The sequence below is a fragment of the Pongo pygmaeus genome, chromosome 16 (genome assembly GCF_028885625.2).
Source record: "Pongo pygmaeus isolate AG05252 chromosome 16, NHGRI_mPonPyg2-v2.0_pri, whole genome shotgun sequence".
NCBI lineage: Eukaryota > Metazoa > Chordata > Mammalia > Primates > Hominidae > Pongo > Pongo pygmaeus.
This window is the reverse complement of record NC_072389.2, coordinates 40,229,882-40,253,615: the sequence shown is the minus strand read 5'-3', so window position 1 is coordinate 40,253,615 and position 23,734 is coordinate 40,229,882. Positions and strand designations below refer to the sequence as shown.

The following is a 23,734-nucleotide window of genomic DNA, read 5'->3' as shown; positions in this document are numbered from 1 at the left end:
CAAGCCTTCTGAGGTAATTTCAACTTTGGATAGCTCTGTGACTGTTAAGATGTTATTCCACCTATATGGCTTTGATGAATGAGTGTAGTACTACAACTGCATAACAGCCTGCAAAATATTTGGAAATAGCTCATATGTCACCCTAAAGCTGAATAATCCCTCTAAACATTGGTGGCAACCTGAAATTCATGAAAAATGAAGACTGTGTCTCCAATAGAATGACTATGGGATGTTCTCTTAGAGATAAATTTGTCAAATCAAGGGAAAATTCCTCAACATGTTCATTTATCTGATAAATTGAATCACAGTACATTGAGGAAATCTAGAAATGTTACCCATGGTTCTCCAGAATCCAGCCCCACAGATTTTTCTGGGATTCTCATCATCCATAGAAAGGATATTTTAAATGGGTGATGAGCGAGTGCTTTTGTTAATCCTAGATATAACTGTATATGTGTGAGTTATGAGCATAGACAACTGGACTAGGAGTTTGAGGGGAGCTCAAAGTAGCACAGCTGACTGAGTGGCTTTCCACATTCACTGATGGCCAATTGAATCTCTTTCAATTCACTGAGAACCAGATGAATCTCTGCCTCTGGAACTTGAAACTAAAGTTAATCCCTTTCCACAGATCAGCAGAATTTACCATCAATTTTACTTGAAAAAAAATTATTTAAATTTAAAACACATTTCACAACAAATGCAGGTCCCACTTTTCACTTTTCTAGTACCTAGTTTGACCAGATTTGCTGAGTAGCTAAAAAAAAAAAAAAAAAAACCTGAACAGGAGACTATGGCCATATAAAATTTAAAGCTTATTTAACACATTTTATTATCTCAGAAAAAAACCTTGGTTCCAAAAAGACCTATAGAGCCAGAGCCATGTCACATGCCATTAAGTTTCATTAGACAATAAGCATGGATTCTAGCCAAAGTTAACATAGGTATGAAATGAGTGGGGGAAAAGTTGTGGGGACCCCACTGATAGGTAGGGAGACTCAGTTCTCATCACCTTAAGACATAGCTAACTGCCTCAACTTCCACCAGTCAGGGCCTCATTCTGTTCAGCTGATTGAAAACGTAAACCAATAAAGTCCCTGGTTAAGACATTTTGCCCTCAGAGCTATTCAGTGATTTTTCTGAATTGAGATCCCTCCTCTTTAATGGCATGTTGTAAACTCTTACTGACCCGGGGCACAGTACCTCCTGGTAGATTGTCATTTATTCCATTTTCAGAGAGGCTCACCTTCTGTGCCCCCAAATCATAGACTTACTAGGACACTTGACAGTTTACTTGAATCACACACAACCCATATGCCTGACCAATTATTAGTTTCTGTTCCTCAGGACAGTTTTCTCATAAGGAATTGGTGGCCTTTAGAGCTAGCTGTCGTGCTACAGCCTCTCACCACACTGTGGTACTTTTTACCACTTCATGCAAGTATCTACCAGGAGCATTTTCAGATTATGTGCAACTTCCATTAATTTCTGCTTCTGTGGACAGGAATTGGTTATTGGCCAAGAAACAAATTCAGTATAGACCTCTCTGGTCATACTATCCCTATTAATGTTTATACAAAAATAGAGTCAGATTACTGACACTAGAGTTGGCACTGCTTGAGATGATCTTTTAACAGAGCAGTTAACTTTTCGCGATATATAACTTTTTGCGGTATATGGTCTCCTTAGGGTTATCCCTGACACTTAGCACAGAAGAGATCATGAATATATGTTAAGGAAGGAAGAGAAAGAGGAAGGGAGGAAACAGAAGAAAGAAAGAAAAAGAAAGAAGGAGCAAGCAAATGAATGAATCTAATCTTCTGGCAGTTTCCTGTCTTCCATCATTCCTGGAAGATCCCCAACAGTGATGCATTGATCTCATTGACAAATTCTGTCAGTGTGCTGATTAACAGTTCCCAAGCTTATCACTCAGGGCATAAGTAACTGTGGTTCTTCAAGATATTAATTCATTCACAGTGAATAATTTGCCTCCTATTTGATGATAATACCAACTATTGACAAGGCCAAAATTACTCAACTTGCCAAACAAAACAACAAAATCACTTATTTAGAAAATGGCTCATCTAGGAAAGAAGCAGCTACTTTTGAAATTGACAAACATGAGCCAAAATTTGCTTCTTTAGGAAAAAAATATACATTCAATGGTTCACTTGGCTTCAGTGCCCAAGTTTTTATGAAGACAAAAGAAGTGGAAAATGAAGGATAAGTGAACACAGAGTAGGTAAGCACATTTATTTTCTTCATCACTTGCGTTCTCTTTGATGATTTTCCCTGTCTCTATTTCCTAAATTTTAAATGAAGGGTTCTTATTAATCAGGCTTGTGGAATTGGAAAAGAAATTCAGTCCAAAAAATGAAATTAATTGTAAACTGGAAACATTTTCTCACAAAAAGCAACAGTTTTTCTTCCTTGTCATAGCAAAGATCCTCTTTATAGACAGCCTGTTTTTGAGATACTGCCCATTGGCAATAGAACTCGTAACTGAGTAAAATTTCCCTATTTTTATGAACCAGTATTTCAAGCTCTGAAAATGCTACAATATATAATTTTTATCAGATATCCTGTTAGATAATCTTAATAGTAATAGGGGCTGCCACTATTGTTTTCTTCTTGAAAGCCTTTTACAGTCTGACTCCAGCAGCTATATATTCAGCTATATATTCAGCCACATCACCCACCATTTAGACTTTTGATTTCACCCTCTCACCCCAATCTGCACCTTCTCCAGTCTTCCCTAGATCAGTGAAGGATATGACCACCCAGTCAATTACTCAAGTGAAAAATTTCAGAATTACCTTTGAGTCCTCTCTGTGACCCACTACATCCCATTCATCACCAAGCCCCTTGACACTGCTTCCATAACATCTGCCTAGTCTATCCACTTCGATCCACTCATACTACTACCTACCCGCACCACTGTTGTCATTCAGCTGGGCTGCCACAGAAATTTCTATTTGGTTTCTTCTTGCTTGTCTATTGTTTCCACACAGAAACCAAAGAGAGCTTTGTTAAAACATAAATCAGATCACATCACTCCCCTGCTTAAAAGCCTCCAGTGACCTTTTATTCCACTTAGAATAAAATCCATACTCTTGCCCCTGTGTCATCTGGCCTGCGTGGAGTTCTTTGATCCTAGCCTTTACTGCTTTATCATCTCTCGCTGTGCACCAGCCACACTGGCTTTGTTTGTATTCTTCTTACAAACATTTTCATCTGAAAGTCTTAGCACTAGCTATTCCTTCTGCCTATAATAGTCTTCCCCTGAAATTTGCATGGCCATCGTCTTTTTAAAATGTATTTTGTATTTTGCTGTTTAATTTTAATAAATAATTTTAAATATTTTAGAAGAAAATATTGAAAACATGCACTTCCTTTTTTACATTTATTTACATTTACATTACAATTTTTATCTTTTATTATTATGGATCCGTATTAGCTGTACATATTTATGGGATACATGTGATATTTTGATACAATCATACAATGTCTAATAATCAGATCAGAGTAATTGGGATAGCCATCATCTCAAGCATTTATTTGTCTATGTGTGTGTGTGTATGTGTGTGTTAAGAACATTCCAATTCCACTCTTCTAGTTATTTTGAAAGATACAATAAATTATTGTTAACTATAGTTGCCTTATTGTGGTACCAAACACTACATCCTTTTATCTCACTACATTTTTGTACCCATTAGCGATCCCCTTTCTATCTCCCTGTCCCTACTACTCTCTTAGCTTCTGGTAACCACCATTCTATTCTCTATCTCCATTCGTTCAACTTTTTTTTTTAGCTCCCACACATGAGTGAGAACGTGCAATATTTGTTTTTCTGTGCCTGGCTTATTTCACTTAACATAATGGCCTCTAGTTCCAGTCATATTGTTGTAAATGACAGAATTCCATTATTTTTCATGGCTGAATAATATTCCATTGTATATCCATATCACCACTTTCTTTGTCTGTTCATCCATTGATAGACACTTAGATTGATTCCACCTTGGCTATTGTGAATAGTGCTGTAATAAAAATGGGAGTGCAGATATCTTTTCGATATGATGATTTTCTTTCTTTTGGATATATACCCAACAGGTGGGGTTGCTGGATCATATGATAGTTCTATTTTTAGCTTCCTACTGTTCTCCCTAATGACTGTGCTAAATTATATTCTCACCAACAGCATACGAGGGTTACCCTTCCTTGACATTCTCACCAGCATCCATTCTTGGCACAGCCCACTATCTTTGTCATTCAGCTCTCAGCCTCAGTGTATTCCCTAACTACCCTATATGAAGTAGCTTCTGGGTCACTATCACTGTCACACCCTATATTGCATTTATCTGATATTTCTGGGAGTTTTTTGTTTGTATAGTTGTTTTCTGTCTTGTTTGCTGCTGAATTTCCTTATATCTAGAATAGTGTTTGGCTCACAATAAATATGTATGTAATTGAATAAATGAATCTTGCTTTCTCAACTTTATTCCCTGTCCACAATACCAAACAATATTTCTGATGGAGAATAATAAGACCAAAGACCAGAGGTAGATTGACTTTGTATGGAGACAGAAAGGCTAAAAAACAGTAAGAGAAAATGACCTGACTAGAGAGGAACATCCTTGTTGAAAGATAGTAAGAGACAAGTTAGTAAAATCTTAACATCAGACTCAGAACGTGGATCAAATCTGATAAGTTATAGAAGCCTCTTCCTAAACCTGGGGAAGCATAGACTATGAACTCTATGACATCAGGGATGTTTGTTTTGGTCACTGTTATGAATCCAATACATAGGAGAGTACTGAAACACAGAAGGTGTTCAACAAATAGTTGAAGGCATAAATTAGTGAATAAGCTGATATAATCTGTAGGATGCTTTGTTTGGAAATAGTTTGAAAGATACAGCAGAGATAAGAAGACTGTAGAATAGACTTTTCAAAATCTAGACCACAGATTGTATTTAAGTGACTTATTAAAATTCAGTTTCCTGTGCCTTTCCTAAGACCTACTAAATAATCTAAGACTGGGGCCAAGAATCTGTATGTCATGAGTTTCCCAGGTCCTTATCTGCAAACTAAAGTTTGAGAATGACTGCCCTACAGGAGGAAAAATGATGGAAGTACTAAAGTGGGATCTATATTTGAGGGACTCAAGAGAATTTGCCAGAATTTTATGACGTACAGAAAAGAGTCAAAATGACTAAGTTTTCAATCTGGCAGGCAGAGAGAATAATGCCACCATTGGTAGAACATAGGAAACTTGTGCATTAGTATGAAAAGGTCTTCTCATTTTAAAAACTTATAAGGTAGTAGATTTTCACCTTTTGGAAAACAATGCGAAGGCATATGTAAAGGTGAAGTGTGAGACTAAGCTAAGAAAATTATGTGCTTCCAAAACCATGGACGGTGCCGCACTATAATAAATAGCAAAGATATAGCCACTGTATTCTAGAACATGAGGGTGCAAAGACAAATTAGTCTCATTTCTTATTGTCAAAATCTATATTAAAGGCATGCTACTCCTGTTTATTTTGTAGTGAACACATTCCATATGTCTCAGTAAATAGTTCTTTGTGCAATAGATCCTTGAAATTGGCTTCCTCCCAGCCATGAAACAGATATGGCATTGGAGCAATGCTAGAAAGCAAGAAAGGAATGCCAGAGATCTAATTTGAGGAAAGATCTGAAGGCACATGTCTCTGGTAAACATCTTAGAAAGTTGTTCAGTTTTCCATGGTTCGGATTTTATTTATAATTCTTAGGCTTTAGAATATAGAATCCATACTTAGCAGATTTTTTTTAATGTAAAGATGGGCTGAGGCCAGTAAATGCTACTCATGAGAAGAATTCTTTAAACGTGGCACTACTTTTGGCACATGTTAGCCTCTGCCTTTGTTTTATGGGAAACCTAACGTTTAGAATACCTAGTGAGTTGAATACCCAAAAGTAAACTATCCCTTCCCACCATGAAGGATAGATCTTTAATATATACTTACAGAATTTTCATCATAAAACCCCAAATTCTTCTTGTCAGTTTTCAGTTAACCACTGTCATATGAGAAAAGAAGTCAAAGGGGAGAGGCCCGCTGGTAGAAGTGAGTACTAGAACATGCCTACAACTACACTCGGGAGACTGCTTGCTTCACTACAACCATTTTGGAAGCTCTGATTTTTTTTATTCGAGTTCTGTGCAAAGTTAAAGGACTGTATTAGAAGATTCTGTGTGAATTGTTCTGCAGACTGGGCCGTTCTGTTTTCCCCCCACTTGAACAAGAAGTCATGTTGACCCCAATTTTTTAAAAGAGCAGAAAAAATTGAAACTACTCATCGAAAACTTATGCCACAAAATTTGGGTCACACATTAGTTAAGTGGGAGGTACAATACCAATTACTTCATTGTTCCCGTCAAGTAAGCTATGAGTCTATCTTGCAAAAAAAAAAAGCGAAGGAAGGCAGCATACTTGACAGGAACAATTCCCTCACCATTTCCCCCGCCCCCGCAAAAAAATGTCTGGTGAGATCAAAACATTAAGGGAGAGAACATAATTAAACATAAAAGAGGACCAGAATGTGCCTCATAGATGACTGTTCTAGGCCATCTTCCTTATAGGAATTCTAGGTCAGGAAACCGATACCTGATGAGGAAAACAGTTTGAACTTTCTAAAGCATGCTAATAATTAGTATTGAACAAATCCCAATTCAAATATTAAAATAAGGGTCTTGAAGTTCCTTACACTTTCCCCCAAAAAGTACAACTTTGTATCTGCATAAGATAATCATGTTTCAATGCCAACTACCAGAACTATGATAAGCTTGACCCCACAATAAGAAGGGAGTAAACTGACTTCTCTCGAAGACGCTTAGATTCTCTCAGGTCTCAACGCACTAATTAGCATACTACCAGTGCCTTCTTTTGCTTGGTCCGCTCAGTGCCCAAGCTGTTTAGGGAGTGTCCAATGCAGAGGAAGAGGAAAGAAGACATCCCCCTATCAGGAGGATCACAGCATTGGATATAAACATTGACTCAAATACTCCAAAAGAGAAAGAGCTTTTCTGTGTCCTTGACTTGTATGAGATGGCTAACTTTAGAAATATGAAGACTCTCTCTCTTCATCTTAATACTGTAATACTGCTATCATTTTTATTGCTTTCTCCCACATGGATAAAGATCTAGTCATGCATTAAAAGAAAAAAAAAGTTTCCTTTCTGAAAAGAGATATATTTTCCTGGTTTTTCTACATGTCAGGGACAACTGAACTCAGAAGGAATAATTTAGATTTATTTACAGTCTGAATTCATACAAGACTAAATTGTGACATTTTGTTTCAATCAAGTTTGGCCTTACAATTATGCCACTTTGTCCTGAAGATGTGTTTTTATTTTTCTAGATATATGATGTACAGACCCTTCGTTAGTGATAGATAATTATTAAGTTTAGACATACGTTAATCATTTAGCAAACGGCTAATAACCAATTGCATTTAATGAATGAATCCTTTTTTAAAAACTTCAAAATTCAACTCTCTTTAAATTTGCTATATTATTATTTACTTTATTCATCAGGGTGATTGTGCTGTGATTACCTGGAAATAAATAGCCCCTAACTAACTTTGCTGCATATCTAGACTTCCTTTCAACAATAGCTAATCCAATATGTTTAAAAAGCAAAAATTAAATTTCATTTTTTATAATCAACAACCACAAAATGATTTTTTTGCAGATGATTATAATGCTTTTCATAAGATCTTAAAAAGGAGAGTACCAGAGACATAAATATGAGAGAAAAGAGCCACTTTCAATAATTTAGTTTAAAAACAATTAACCCTGGGTCATTTCTCAAAGTTAATCTTCTATGTCGGGAAAACTGAGAGTAATTTAGAGAAGCATAATACCTTTTACTAAATATTTCAAATCCTGCACCTTCATCTATATTGTAAGTAGGTAAAGAGAGAATTATTTAATAACAGTTCAGGCACTCCAAAGCTATGAACACCCATCTTGCAAACATCAAAAACTTGTAAGTAAAGAGATGCACACTCTCTTCACCCAGCTGCAAAAACCTAAATTGGTGCCAGTTATGGAAACTTTCTAGCTGTCATCTCTTCTCTAGTCCTGCCATTCTCTATCTTGAGAAGAAGGCTAAGCACAAACCAGGCACAGCAAGGTAATAGTTTTCTCAGAGGGAGATTTCCTCCCCATTGTTGGATCCTTTTTATTATCAAGGCTCTCAGTGTATTAAAAATTAAAGACATATTAAAGCAAGGTTACAACATTTTTAGCATATTTTAAATGTTCCATCCTAACAATGAATTCTAATGACAGTAGATAACCTCAGTAGAAGATAACATCAAGAATCTCAATTTGAGGCTCTTCACAAAGATGAATACAGACCAAATGGCTCTCCTGGTTCTCTCTATAATTAACTCTGCTATTTACTCCCAGTTTTCATTCCCTTGAAGTTTTTTAACAGGTTTCTCTGCTACCAGTATTTCACACCTACCATCCATCCTCCATAATGCTGTCAGAGTGACCTTTCTAAAATGTCCACTTGGTCATGTTATTTCCATGCTTAAAACCCCCTAAGTTTCCAGGGGTCTGTAGACTTAAGACAGGCTGCTTCCCATGGGGACCACAGAACCCTTTCTTGCTCCAACCCTGGCCTGCCCCTCCATTCCCATGTCCCAGTGCATCACCTCCCTTCCACTCGGCCTCTACACTTCACACACTTTCCTCGGCTCACCCTGTTCCCTGAGCCTGAATTGCTCTCACTCTATCTGCCGGCAAAGAAACTCCTGCTCTTTTAAGATTCACCACAAGCCTGGTTCACCAACGATCTCAGGAGGCTCTGGACACCTTCTTGTTGGCCCTATTGTACCCCAGTTACCTCTTTTGTAGTTTCTATAATGACTATTACACTTAGTTTTTTATGAGTTTGACTTCCCTTACTATGCTTGAAGTTTCTTGAGGGCAGGGACTGTTTTTATCCACTTTTGTATCTATCCTCAGTGTCTGGAGCACAGGGAGTACTAGATTAATATGTTTTATAATATTTTCATCTTTGTTGTTGGTTTACCTGATTTTTCTTCACTTGTTTCTTTTCCCTTCTCACCATTCCACTTTTGAGTTTTAAAAAATCATTTTAATCTTGACTGATAAGCATTAAAATAGTATTATCAAAGACTTTTGTCATGAATAAGTAGGGTTATGTTTTGAAGGGAAATTCTACATAATTTTTAAGAGCCATCAGCTTCTAAAATTCCTTGAGAATATAAGCCTTTCCATGACAATTTCTATACATCTCTTCATCTTCTTATACTTAAATCTACTTCTCTCCAAGCACAGAGAGACAAGAAAAATTTAACTTTTTATTTAATTTTATGATTTCTCTCTTTGGTTTTATTGCTGCAGTATTATTTTCCTGCTACTTGTTCATTTCAAGTATGTAATGTTTCTGCTGCATTGTGGATTAGATGACTTTCACGTGCTGATTTTCCAACCCCGGCACCATCCATGATGTCATTTTCTGTGGAGACATGTATTTTAAGTTGCAATCTGCCTCAAAATCCTTTTGGAATTTAGCACATGTGTAGGTTGTGGATTCTCCACTGAGATTAGGAAAACTGTCATGTGCTAATTTAAATTATTCATTCAGCAAGCATTTATTGAGTAATAACATTTGTCAGAATCAACTTTAGGCTCTGAGGATGAGGCATGGAATTAATTAGGCCCCTGCCTTCAAGGTGTTTACAATCTAATGCATAAATTTTGCTAAATATTGGCATGTTTCTCTTTCTGCCTCTCCAGTACTGCTCCTTGTGAAAACAAATTCTATTTATGATCTTAATCGCATGGAAATAGTTATGATGAGAATAACAAATTAGCTTTAATCTTTCTGAGAATCACCTCATAAATATAAGAAATAGTTTGTCATGTTTATTTCCTTAAATACCCATTTGAGATCTATTCTTTCTGTTTTTCTTTTTAATGAGCTTCCCTCCATCTCGAAGAGATCTGTAGTACTTTGTTATTTCATAACATCTACCTCGATCCTTGAACACCCTTCTGAAAGGATTTCTCAAGCAATGTGCTTATTTTTTAGACCTTTTTTCCTCCAGTCTAGACAAGAGAAGATCCATCCAATATTTGAGGTCTCATTTTTTGTCTTCTATCAAGAAAAAAAAAACTCGGTCTGGAGATTTAAGTCTTTAACAATGTACAGTACTAAGCATTTAATGTGTGAATTTGTCTTAAATGGTTATACTTTAATCAGATCACAATTATTCCTGGCAACTAATGGATGTACCTGTAAAATGGAATTTGTCCATTAATGACAGAAGGGTTTCTAAAGATCTTTTAACATGAGATAAATAAAGCAGTAGATCAACAGAAGACAGGTATATTTTATAATAATCACCCTGAAAGAGCTATTTCAAGTAATAATCACCCACTCAGGGATGATGGGGGAATTTCTAATGGCTATAGCATAAGAATCACTTACCATGTGGCAAGAAAAACCTGCTATTCCCCCAAGCTTAAAACGGAAACATTCTTTAATGGGAAAATAATGCATTAATTCACTCTCTTAAAATGTTTAAATTAAATATATAAAATGCAATGTTTTCATCTCTACAGTCTTACTCATTATTTTTCTAAGCATAATTTTTAAATCTATCCTTTATGCAAAAAAAGCTGGTAAAACAGTAGATTCATTTTTTGTTTCCATGGAAGCCTTCCTTCTATAAGACATGTCTTACCTTTTCTAATAAATTTTTAATGCTATCATTTCAACTTTTGGTGTTTTCTACCCCTAAATCTCCAGTTTAAATCAGTTTTTATTTTGTGGCTTGTCTGACTGTGGAGCTTTCCTCTATGAAACTGGTCATTCCACTCAGAAAAAAATTTAGATTTTTGGTGCCAGTCCAAAAGGAACAAATAGGTCAGCTCCTACTTACTATTTGTAGGTGAATAAAGGAAAGAGAAATGTCAGTCTGTTCATATATTGATGTATTCATTCAACTAGTATTTACTGAGCATGTATTCTAGACAGATACTAGCCCAGGGACCTGAAGTAAAGCTGAGAAATGTTGACACACACACAAAAATTACTGTACATTGCAGAATTAAACACTGAAATTTTCTATCTGGTGTTCTAGGAGAATAGAGAAATATTACTAAATCCTCATAATATTGTTGCAATTTCAATTAAATAGGGTAAGCCCACTGAGTAAATTCTACTCTTCCTAAGTGCTCATGGATTCTCTTACCAGGGAGCTTCTTAATTATATGGGTTCATCAAAAGATAGAGCTGACTTCAGAAACTCCTGTGGAAAGCTTTTAAAAACTCCTTATGTCATTTTTTAGAGCATCTGTAAATCCGTAGCTACTTTCTCACTGTTATTCTATCAGTATTTTTATTGGAAAAATGCATAGCTCCTCAGCAACCATAAATTAAATGGTAATGATTTTTACATTTTCGAGACACTTCGCTTATAAGAAACACACTACATTTCAAGCATGTTCATATGCTTAAGACATCCATCGAATGAACCTAGGTCCACTGAATCTTATGCAACTCACCCAGACTTACTTGAAACCAGTTTTCTCAGTATGGGTGCCATGGAACCTGAATATATTAATCATAAGAAGAGTTAACAATCCACCTTATGGGTCAATCAGAAACGTGAACTCAAAATCTTTCCCTGTTTGTTATACTCTCCTTTTTTGCCCTACATCTAGCCTTTCAGTTCCTGGTTGGGAAGACCCCCTAACTTGCATCTCAGTGATGGAGCTCCTCCATGTCTGTCCAGCAATAAACTCAGCTTTGGTATTTTTTAGGTCTGATGATCTTGGTATATTGATTCCGATTTGCTAAAGACCCCTAACATGTATTTTGTATTTAAAATTATACATTTACTATGTGTCAGATACTGTTCTTTAAACTTTGCAAATATGAACCTGTATTAGTGCTGATTTGTGATTTTCCTGAAGCAAGAGTTAGAATCACAGATACTTTCAAGAAGCATCATTTAACCAGCCAATGAACCTAGCTGACTGTCCAGTATTCATATCTTATCATCTAGCATTTTCATTACTATTCTTCTTTGTTTTTTACTTGTTTCTCATAGTAACTGTCATGATGATTTATGGGCAAAAATTGGCTCAAAGAAGAAAGCCAACTGCTAGAGCTCTTGATAGAAATAAAGAGGAAGGAAAGTAATTCAGAGAAAAAATATGTTTTAGCCTGAAAATAGAAATTTCCAATAGATTAAATAGTAGCATGTTGAATTTGATGGCAGATCAGATGTGTTACATGAAAGAATTCACATAACTTTCTAGGCAAAGCAAAAGAAAACCATTTCAGAGAGAAATTCTCATGTCCCTAACAATGCAATAAATGCATACTATGGAAAAGAAAAGTCAGTGGACATTGAATTTGTTTTTTATGTGTTGGGAGGATATGTATGAGAAAGAACTATCAAGGGAGAGAAAGCTGGAAGTTAGAATAAAGTCAGAACACTTTCATACTTATAAAATTAGGGATTCACAAAGATCTCCAAATCTTTATAAATTTCAGAGTTCCACCACACTGTTTAAAAAGCTTGAATATTAAATAATTTTTGTTACCCAATGTGAATGTTTTTTGTGATTTTTCACTGTGGTAAAATATAATAAAATGTATAACTTTAGTCTTTTGTTGTTGTTCAGATGGAGTGTTGCTCTGTCGCTCAGGCTGCAGTGCAGTGGCGCAATCTCGGTTCACTGCAACCTTTGCCTCCCAGGTTCAAATGATTCTCCTACCTCAGCCTCCCGAGTAGCTGGGACTACAGGCGCCTGCCACCACACCCGGCTAATTTTTGGTATTTTTAGTAGAGACGGGGTTTCACTGTGTTAGCCAGGATGGTCTCAATCTCCTGACCTCATGATTTGCCCGCCTCGGCCTCCCAAAGTGCTGGGATTACAGACGTGAGCCACCGCACCCCGCCAACTTTAGTCTTTTTTTTTTTTCTTTTGAGACGGAGTTTTGCTCTTATTGCCCAGGCTGGAGTGCAGTGGCGTGATCTCGGCTCACTGCAACCTCTGCCTTCCAGTTTCAAGCGATTCTCCTGCCTCAGCCTCCCGAGTAGCTGGGATTACAGGCACCCACCACCACGCCTGGCTAATTTTTTTTTGTATTTGTAGTAGAGACGGGGTTTCACCATGTTGGCCAGGCTGGTCTCTAAACTCCTGACCTCGTGATCAGCCCACCTCGGCCTCCAAAAGTGCTGGGATTACAGGTGTGAGCCACCGCACCCCGCCAACTTTAGTCATTTTTAAGTGTATAATTCACTGGCATTAAGTGCACTCACGTTGTTGTGCAGCCATCACTGCTATCCATCTCCAGAACTTTTTCATCATCCCAAACTGAAACGCTGTACCCACTAAACAATAACTCCAAGTCCTCCCCTCCCCTCAGCTCCTGATAACCACTATTCCACACGCTGTCTCTATGAATTTTGCAACTCTACATACCTCATATAAGTGGAATCATACAATATTCCTCATTTTGTGTGGCATATATTTTATTTAGCATAATGTCTTTAAGGTTATTATTGCATGAATTAGAATTTTATTCCTTTTTAAGGCTGAATGATATTCCATTGTGTGTACATACCACATTTTGATTATCCATTCATCTGCCAATGAACATTTGGATCATTTCTATCTTTTGGCTATTGTGGATAATCTTACTATTGATGTACAAATATCTGCTCATTTGAATCCAGTCTCCTGACCAGACAAAAAAATAAATATCTGAACTCATGGCGGTGGCAGCGGCAGCTGTTTGGGCGCGGTGCGGTGGTGACTGAGCTACAAGCCTAGCGGTGGATGTGCGCCGAGCCCCGGCCCGGCCCCCGCGTGCCTCCCAGGCTTCACACCCCTGATGCTGAGCGGGTGCTGAGCCCGCTCCTGCCGGGACGATGGTGAAGTATTTCCTGGGCCAGAGCGTGCTCTGGAGTTCCTGGGACCAGTGTTCGCCGCCTTTTGGCAGCGGTACCCGAATCCCTGTGGCAAACATATCTTGACGGAAGACACAGTACACCGGGAGGTGACCCCTGACCAGAAACTGCTGTCCCGGCGACTCCTGACCAAGACCGACAGGATGCCCCCCTGGGCCGAGCGACTGTTTCCTGCCAATGTTGCTCACTCGGTGTACATACATATTGGAGGACTCTATTGTGGACCTACAGAATCAGACCATGACCACCTTCACCTGGAACATCAACCACGCCCGGCCGATGGTGGCGGAGGAACGATGTGTTGACTGTGTGAACTCTGACAACAGTGGCTGGACCGAAATCCGCCGGGAAGCGTGAGTCTCCTCTAGCTTATGCGGTGTCTCTAGAGCTGTCCGGGAATTTGGTCTTGCCCAGTTCAAAAGCAACGTGACCAAGACTTTGAAGGGTTTTGAATATATCTTGGCGAAGCTGCAAGGCGAGGCCGCTTCCAAAACACTTGTTAAGACAGCCAGGGAAGCTGAGGAGAAGGCAAAGGAGACGGCCCTGGCAGCTATAGAGAAGGCCAAGGACCTCGCCAGCAAGGCGGCCACCAAGCAGCAGCAGCAGTAGCAGCAGTTTGTGTAGCCAGCCCACCACCACCACAGCTCCCCAGACAGTTGGCTTAGCCCCTCTGCCCTCCCTCCATTGTACTTTATCATTAAAAATCAACGTCCAGCCCTATCTACTGTCTGGGTGGTGGGTTGTGGGGAGTCCAGTTTGACATCTGCAGTACACCAGGCACGTGATCCACGTTTGAGCCAGGTCTGCTTATTCTCCCATTGGCAGCTGCGGACCGAGGAACAGAGGGGCGGTGACTTGCCCCGGGCTCCAGGTAGCCTGCAGGTGAACTGGCAGTAAGTGCTAGACTGTAAGCCCCACAACAGCAGGGCTCTTCGTTTTGTTCTCTGATGTGTCTCAATATCTAGCACATAATAGGCACTCAATAAATACTTGTTGAATTTAAAAAAAAAAAATCTGTTGAAGTCTCTACTTTCAGTTATTTTTGTTTATATACTCAGAAGTAGGACTGCTAGATCATATGATAATTCTGTTTAATTTTTTATGGAACCACCATACTTCAACATGAATATTTTTATAGGATTAATGCAGCAAAGCTTAAATGCAAGTAATCATACTCACTGCTGGTTTTAATAAAATAATTAAAACAAAATTCACACACACTGTTTAATAACTTATTTGCAGCCAGGCACGGTGGCTCACGCCTATAAAATCCTAGCACTTTGAGAGGCTGAGGTGGGTGGATTGCCTGAGCTCAGGAGTTCAAGACCACCCTAGGCAACATGGTGAAACCCCATCTATACTAAAATACAAAAAAAAAAAAAAGAAAAAAGAAAAAAAATGGGCGTGGCAGCTGGCGCCTGCAATAGCAGCTACTTGGGAGGCTGAGACAGGAGAATCACTTGAACCCAGGAGGCAGAGGTTGCAATGAGCCGAGATCGCACCATTGCACTCCAGCCTAGGTGACAGAGCAAGAGACTTCGTCTCAAAAACTAAATAAATAAATAATAAATTTAAAAAATAGCTTATTTGGTGGAGTAAATATCTTGCAAAAGTTCTGTTGTTTCCAGTCCTGGATATCTATAGCCATATGTGCTCTTCTCATTCTCTCTGGAAGCTGTCTATTGATTTTTCTTGGTGATTTATGCCCTCTGGTTCTCAATTATTAACTGTATTTTGATGGCAAAAATCCAAAAGCAGAAGAATTATCTACTGTGAAATTTGTTCATCAGAATTTAGGTTCGCATTTTCCTTTGCCTTTACTTATTTCCTCATACAAGTCAGAAATAAATGACAGTTATGATCATGGTCTGTTAACTTTTGATTTTTGGTAGTTTATTTTGCAGTATTTTTCCATCTACATTTGTAAGGAAACAACTTACTTAAATGGTTGGAGGTCTTTTTTCCTCCTTTGATTATAGTACTGTCAATTGTGTTTTCATTTGGTTTTATGAGTCTTTTAATGTAAAAATACAAACATTGTCCATTATAAAGATTTTTCAAAATCCTTCCAGATCAAAAGCCTAGCCCAAGTATTCAATATCCATTACAGTTATGCATTTGTGAGAAATAACTTTTGGCCTCAAAGTTTTTATAGGAGCCAAATGCCAGACAAGCTGTTTTGTATGTCTCATTAATAGCAAAACTGTGGTTTGGTTTATAATCATGTCAGTAGAATTTATAATAATGTCAGAGAGATGAGGTGACAAAGGATTAAAATAAAATTCAATGAAACTTTTTCCCTGACATTTTATTTATGCATAAAACTGAAACCCAGTAATGACCCATATTTCTGCATTTACCTAATTCTGAAAATATAGCATTGCATGTTGTGAAAGTATAATCAAATTAGGAATAATATTCTTATCTGGGGCCATGACGGTATATTGCTCCAAATTTGAAATCTGCTTAAGTTTCTCAGCTGCATAGCCTTAAATCAACTCAGATCTTTAATTGTGTAAGTTCATTTATTCTGAACCAAATGTAATTTCCCTTTTAGGGAGCGATTGCCTTTAAAAGGTTCATTAATAAAATCCTAATGAGGTATCTTGGACGTTGTAGAATACTGGTGTCATTTTTATGAGTTTAGAACAAAAGGATACAAAATATACAGATAAGATTACCTATCAAATACATGAAGGCAAAATGTTCCTGACAAAGTCAGAACATTCTAAAATAGTTGAAAACGTTTCCAGTGCCTTCAAAAAACACCAAAGCAATTATTGCTGATACCTTATGAATCAAGGGTCTTGTTTTTTCATCATGACCTGAGTTCAGCCGGCACACTTTTGGAAAAAGAAATTGGCACTCCTTGTTGCATTGAGAACCTAGATGACCTTATGCCTCTAACGTAGAGGATATAAATGGTTTATTTGTGCAACTATGCAAATATGCAAATACAATGAATGCCAATTTATAAAATGAAAGGGCTAGTTGAATAAATGTAAATATAAAAACAGTAACAGGGACTCAAGGTCTGTAATAAATTAAGGCTGAGACTGAAATAGAAATCAGATTGTGGATAAATAATCATTGTAATAATAGCAGAACTTGAGCCCAACAACAGTAAAATTTTACATAAGGCTATTAGTTGGCATCAAATGGAGGATCAGTGATAATGGGAAGCATAAGAAGGGTATACAAATTTTAGAGGCTGTTAAAATTGTCAAAGGTCAAAATAGTTTTTTAAATGTAGTGACAAATCCATTCTCTAGCTAGGCTCACACATCGTCTTGTGCCCATTGCACAATTTCAGATTAGCATTTTACTATGCTCTGACATCTGAAATACTAACAGACAAAAATCAGAATAATTGATCTGCAAAGAATCTCAAGAAATTATACCTGGTCTGCCCCCCAAACAGGAGGACACCTAAGCCATTTAAGATAAAATATGAATTCTCTAATTTGTAAATCTTCAGGAAAATTGCTGCTGCTTTTCTTTCTGCTGGTACATTTATCTGTCTGGCTTTGTGACCTCTGAGTTCAGAACATAAAGTACAACCTTGTTTAAATTAAATCTTCCTCTTTATTTGTTCCTCAAAACTGCTGAGTTGATTTTAATATTAAAACAAATAAATAAAAATCTTACACCTAGCTTGTAACTCTGCATGACAAATTCCAGCCCAGGTATTTTATGATCCAGTGAGAAGTTCTTGAAAAATGAGAAGAAAGAGAGGTTTAATTGTAACATGGAGACATTTTGGACTGGATGCCAGCCACTTGAATAAGGTATGCATGTTTAAGCCTAAAAACTGACTGTATTTTCCTTTTCTTATTTGAACATGCAAAACCTTTTATTTTCATAATCAAGGCCAAATGTATTTCATACTTTGGACTTAAACCAAAACTCAAAAGGAGGATGAAAGAGCATTACCCATGCAAGCAATAGATTTGAGGCCAATTTTAATTGAAAAGAAAAATCCCACCATCTAGTCATTTTTAGAGCATGAGTTGCATCCACCACACAAATCCTTCATTATTCATACACGGCAGTATGTATTTAATGATTAAGCCTCTAAGGATTTATTTGATAGAATAATCTAAATTTCTTTTTTTAAAGGGCAAACGAAATGTGGTTTTTAATTCTTTAAAGAACAAGTTACAAAGCGTGTAAAAATAAAACACAGGCTCTTAGTTTTTAAAAGTATATCTACAATTTGCCTACCCATTGGTTTGTTCATCTGGATATCAGTAACATACAGACTTGATCTACTAATGGCTAATTATGCAGTTGTTTATCAGCTCATTTGAAACATTTTGAGATTCAGTCTAGCTCAGCAAATTACTGTGCTTAAGGCAGTTCTACATTCTAGAAAATTATAATATCCCCAGAAGGCAAAGAATTAATAATAAAAATCCTCTTTTGTAAAAGATTATCATTGCAGAGCAAATGGAGCAGATCTTCCCTATCCTACTGCATTTAATATTCTCATTTTTCCCCTGAAACTTTGATGGAGAGGCAATGAGAATATCTCTGTTTTATTAACTTATTAAGAGGCACATTTATAGAACTCGTGCACTGTATTGATTCCTGAAGCTGCACTGCTGCTAAGAGCCAATAATCACAGCAGAGCAGAATGATTCCATTTGTTATCCCAGAATGTTTCTGATACTCAGTAGAGCCCAAATTTTCAGAAAGCCTGGTTTTTTCACTTCTCTCAGCCTCAATTTATTCATCTGTAAAATAGGTGTAATAACAAAAGGCGGCCTCTGGATGTTGTGAGAATGAAATAATGCAGTCAATACACCTAATACAATGCCTGTAGATATTAAATACTGTTAGTTTTTGTCATTATTATGGTTACCATCATCATTACCTCTTGTGGTTCAGGAATCAAATAAAGATGCATGCATTTAAGTAGCCATTTGCGTATGTAGTTATGTAACTTCTCAGTATAAATGTTTTCATGTCAGCTGAAAGTTTAAAATGAACTTACTATAAGCCCCAGCACTATTTAGCCCAAAACTGCCTTTCCAAACTAATATCAAATCAGCCAGAATAGATGGGCTACTAGTATGCAACTGGGATAAATTGCCTAGACCCTAGTTTGGAATTATCCAACCTCATAGCAGCTGGGCTTGATAACATGGTATTTTAAAGGCATTTGGTGCCTCTTCTATTGAACTGTGTCAAAGAGTTTTGAACTTTTTCTTCATGACTCAGATTTTGTAGTAGATTTTACCACCTTCATTAGCACTACATTGGATCATTGCATCATATTTTAAGAAGAAAAAAAGTCTTTAGAAACTACCCAGATGCCTTACCTAGAACATATGAGACTATTTGCTTTATGGCATTATTTGCATAGAGTATATGTATCATTTCATTTATTTGTCAACCAGGACTACTTTTTCACTTCCTAGTAAGATTTGGTGTGCTACCATTTGCTTATAAATATGGCCGGGTGTGGTGGCTCACGCCTGTAATCCCAGCACTTTGGGAGGCTGAGGTGGGTGGATCATTTGAAGTCAGGAGTTTGAGACCAGCCTGGCCAAAATGGTGAAACCCCATCTCTACTAACAATACAAAAATTATCTGGAGGTGTTCGCTTGAACCCAGGAGCACAGGTTGCAGTGAGCCGAGATCGTGACACCTGGGCAGCAGAGCGAGACTGTGTCTCAAATAAATAAATACATAAATATGGCTGAAGCCCTGTGTTTTTATTTTAAACATGCTGCATCTTCTGTATATTCAAGGAGTGCGGTTAGTAAGTGCTACTTAGAAGCCAGCCCTAGTGCTAAACTTTGGGGCTAATGGTGGCCCAACTTCCCCTTGCAATTCGTGGCTTCTAAATATCTCTGCCTCTCTTGATTCAGTAAAACAACTAACATTGCAAGGCATTTCAACTTGGTGAGCAACAAAAGACTATGACGCTTTCTTTGCCCCCAAAATGTGCAAAGCAAACTATCTAATCAGTAGGGACTAACTATATCATTTAGTTTTTCTTTATTGCACTTCATACCCATTGCCTGACTTTTTCCTATTCCAAAATGTGCAATCAATTTTTCCTGAATTTGAAAACTCCTAAGAATAAGCTCTTCTTTATTGTTCTCCAAATTTTCCAAGGGCAAATAAAATCCATTACAGGGGGTTACATATGTAGAAGAGTAAAATGAGATCAGACAAATTAAAATTTCATGTAAGGCTCAGAAGCCAACAGCTGTACAAGTTGAGACCTGCTGGAAAGCAGTGACTCTGAAATAAATTCTTACTCTATAGACGAATAGGACTTCAGCATGCTAGAGGAGAGTGTTTTGAGCTCCTTCCAACACTAGAAACTGTTCAAATGGGTTATTTTTACTCTACTTATTATAGAGGTGGTTTAGAAAAAGCTAACCTGCAAGGGGCAAAGTGTCTTTCACCAAAGGTTGCCAGAATCTCAATCAAACCCATTACCATGGGCCGTGAAAGCACCACCTTTTCATCACTACCATCACAGCTGTGGTCGCACTGTTGTTATTGTTGAATCTCTCTGTTCAGCTTTTTATAATTATCATAATTCACCCTAATGTTATGTGATTAGCAGCCTCTGTTGTGGTGAGAATTAAACACCACTCACATAGCGTCTGTGACCTTTCACCCTTTGTGGAGTCGGCCAGGGCTGCATTGGCTGGGAGACAAAGTGCAGAAACCCACAGAGCACCACCTGCACTCTCTCAGGCTGGGGGATAAATGGAAAATTTTACCTTCCAACTGTATATGTTGCTCTCCAGGCAGCCATATTATGAAAGTTCGATTCCTCCACCTTCCTATAAAAACTAATTTATTCTCATCCTAGGAAGATTTTTAAAGGGTTTTGTAAAGTATTGCTTTAGAGCATTGATACAGAAGGCAAAGTGACTCTGTTAATAGAAAGATAAGAGTTGTTTAATTTTATTTGCAACATCATTAGATTAATTATATGCTGGACATTGAAAGAAGAGATTTGGGGAATTTGATGGCGCTTTGTTTTAGACTGAAGTCAGTACACATGTGACGAGACCACTGAGTGAGAACAGTTGGCAAGAATGTGCAAATAACTAGCCATCCTCTTTATCTAATGAAATACGTTTTCTTCCATGCTAGTGTCCTAGGTTTTGTGGAACATTGTTAATCATAAACACTATCGGAATCTGTTATTTAATTTCACAGACCTTTCAGATTATAGCAGCAATTGGTCAGAATTAGAAAATAATTTTCATGCAACTAATATAAGATGAAAAGTAGTAAAGAGGGGATTTAAAAAATATATGATAAAATAGGCATTTATAGAATGTTGCTATGTACCGCTTCTATACTTTGGACAAGATTGACAATATGTAGCATGATGAGTTAAATTTTCTTTAGCACAGTACAAAATCTCTGCATTTTTTCTAGTTACCACTTCCTACAAGTCAGCGCAAAGAGGAATAGACTCACTTGGTTCAGCTCAATTTCCACAGCTTGACAGGCATTGATATCAAAATTAATTCTAAGATGAAACTTCATAAAAGAAAATCCTATTTGACAAAAAGAACTATTGGGCTTGAATCACAGTTGCATTTGCATTGTGAAGTCCCTTTTTTATTGTATAGGAAATAATGCCTAAGGAGAGATTGAATATCCAGAGAGAGTTCATTTGAGGCATCCTGATAGTATCTGCCATATGCAAATAAAGCAGAAGATGTTTTTATGACATCTTCAGAACTTGAAGATTGAATTACAGTTTTAGTAATCATCAGTTCCCCTTTTCCACTGTCACTTTTTGGTAATATATTGCATAGAAAAGACTTATGGTACCGGTTTTATAAGCTTGCAATAAAAATATAACAACTGTTGTATTAAATTATTTAAGTTGTAAACCACTGTGAAAAAGGAGAAAAAGTTTTATCGACATGAAGGCTGAAAAACTGATTATGGTGGAGAGCAAAATGTATTGTACTGATTACTCCCAAGCTTTTCCCTGGTTTAGCATATTGTAAATCTTCAGGGTATCTTTCAAATCAAGGTCTGGGTATGAGAAGTTCTTTTATTTATTGATAATTTAGAACTGGCCAGTGGCAAGAAAAAAATGGTACCTGTGTGTTTCCAGGTTACCAATTTATTTTAGCAGAGTTATAAATGCAAATAAACTAAGAAAAAAAGAGGTAATATAGACTCAAGTAAATGTTTCTTTTTGATGAAAAGAAACCTAGTAAATATGAAATAACTACATTTCCCCAGGGAAATTTAGACTCTAGAGATCATCTAATGTTTCTAGAAATATTTTTTTCTTACATTAGTTTTATGGGCACTCATTACCTCTACTATTTAGCAGACTACCATTCTGCCACTGTGTGCAAAGATTCTAGGCTAAGATGTTTTCTCCTCTCCAGGCGTCCTCCATATTCACTTCATTGGAAAGTCTACCCTTCCAATGTCAGACTTCTTCCAGAACTTTCTGTTAATCAGTGCCTCCTTTCCCTTGCATTTCTAGTCCACACTGGGAATCTAGGTGCATTCTCTGGCTTGCTCAGAATGGCAGCATCCCATATTTATGCACTCACACTCTTCCTCAGTGCCCCCAGGATTGCTGGACACTGAAACATGGTTCATATCAGGCTCTACCCACCTTCCCCCTACACACACACACCTTGGCCACCCAGAAGAAAAAAGGAATTTCCTTGACTAAATAATCAGATTTTATTTCTCTAAAGGAAATTAGAATAGGGAAGACACATATTTCTACCTGGTAAATCGAATCACCCAGGGGATGCACAATAACTGGGGGTTAGTCCATTTTTTAGCGTGATCCAAGACAATAAATCAGGCACTCTTACTTGATGCTGTAAATGATTTCTCCCTCTCACCGAGACTCAACAGCAGCAAGCTGGACATATTCTCACTTTGATGGCAGTGATATTACTAATAATGTAACTTATAGGTGTCAAGAACTGTATGTTATTTAATCCTCGCAACATCCAAATAAAATAAGCATTATTCTGATTTTACAGATGAAGAGATTTAATTCTTGTTCAAAATCACATAACTAAAAAGTATTAAAAATCAGAATTCAAATTAAGCACAGGGCACTTGAGGGCTTACCAACTCTACTACACTGATAATGTAATGATTCCATCTCTAAGTCACGATCACCAAAAGGAAAGAATAGGATAAGAAAGAAGTATGGAACATGTCATGTTCCTCTCTGGATTCTCCCATGCATTCATTTGTCACACATTTCTTGAGTGCAGGTAATATATCAGATTCTATCCTTGTTCCGTAAAGATAAATAATCTATAGTCACTGCCTTTATTATTCATTGAGAAGGAAAACCGGTGAATGATTGAAGTTCACTATGATGATGTAATTGAAATGTGTACAAGGTGCTATGAGGACACTGGAAAAATTTAAATTCCAAAGAATTCAGTGTTTTTACTTAGTGATGGCCTTCTCTAGGACAACAGTAAATTCCCTAAGGGTGAATCCAGCAGCTCTTTGTTCTCAACTAAGACATTCTATGAATGTAACTGTCTGCCTCCCACTCCCTGGACTGAGAAGGAAGCCACTTAGCTAGGTCAACTCCACTCATTTACCTGAAACCAAAGGAGCTTCCTCCTTCTTCCCACACCTCTAGCTTTATGGCCAGGAGCACTCAAGTCAGTTTGGAGCAATCTGGGTCAACAATTTGGAATTGGAAGATACTTATCTTGGGCTACTTCCCTGAT

General features: G+C 37.3%; 1 protein-coding gene and 1 pseudogene across 2 annotated transcripts in view; both read left to right on the top strand.

Moving 5' to 3' along the window:
• The window catches only part of DPH6 (diphthamine biosynthesis 6), a 445,531-nt gene that overhangs the window by 408,731 nt on the left and 13,066 nt on the right, over window positions 1–23,734 (top strand). The gene's annotated exons all lie outside the window — the stretch shown is intronic.
• LOC129014075 (PRELI domain-containing protein 1, mitochondrial-like) lies at window positions 13,661–14,633 on the top strand (annotated as a pseudogene).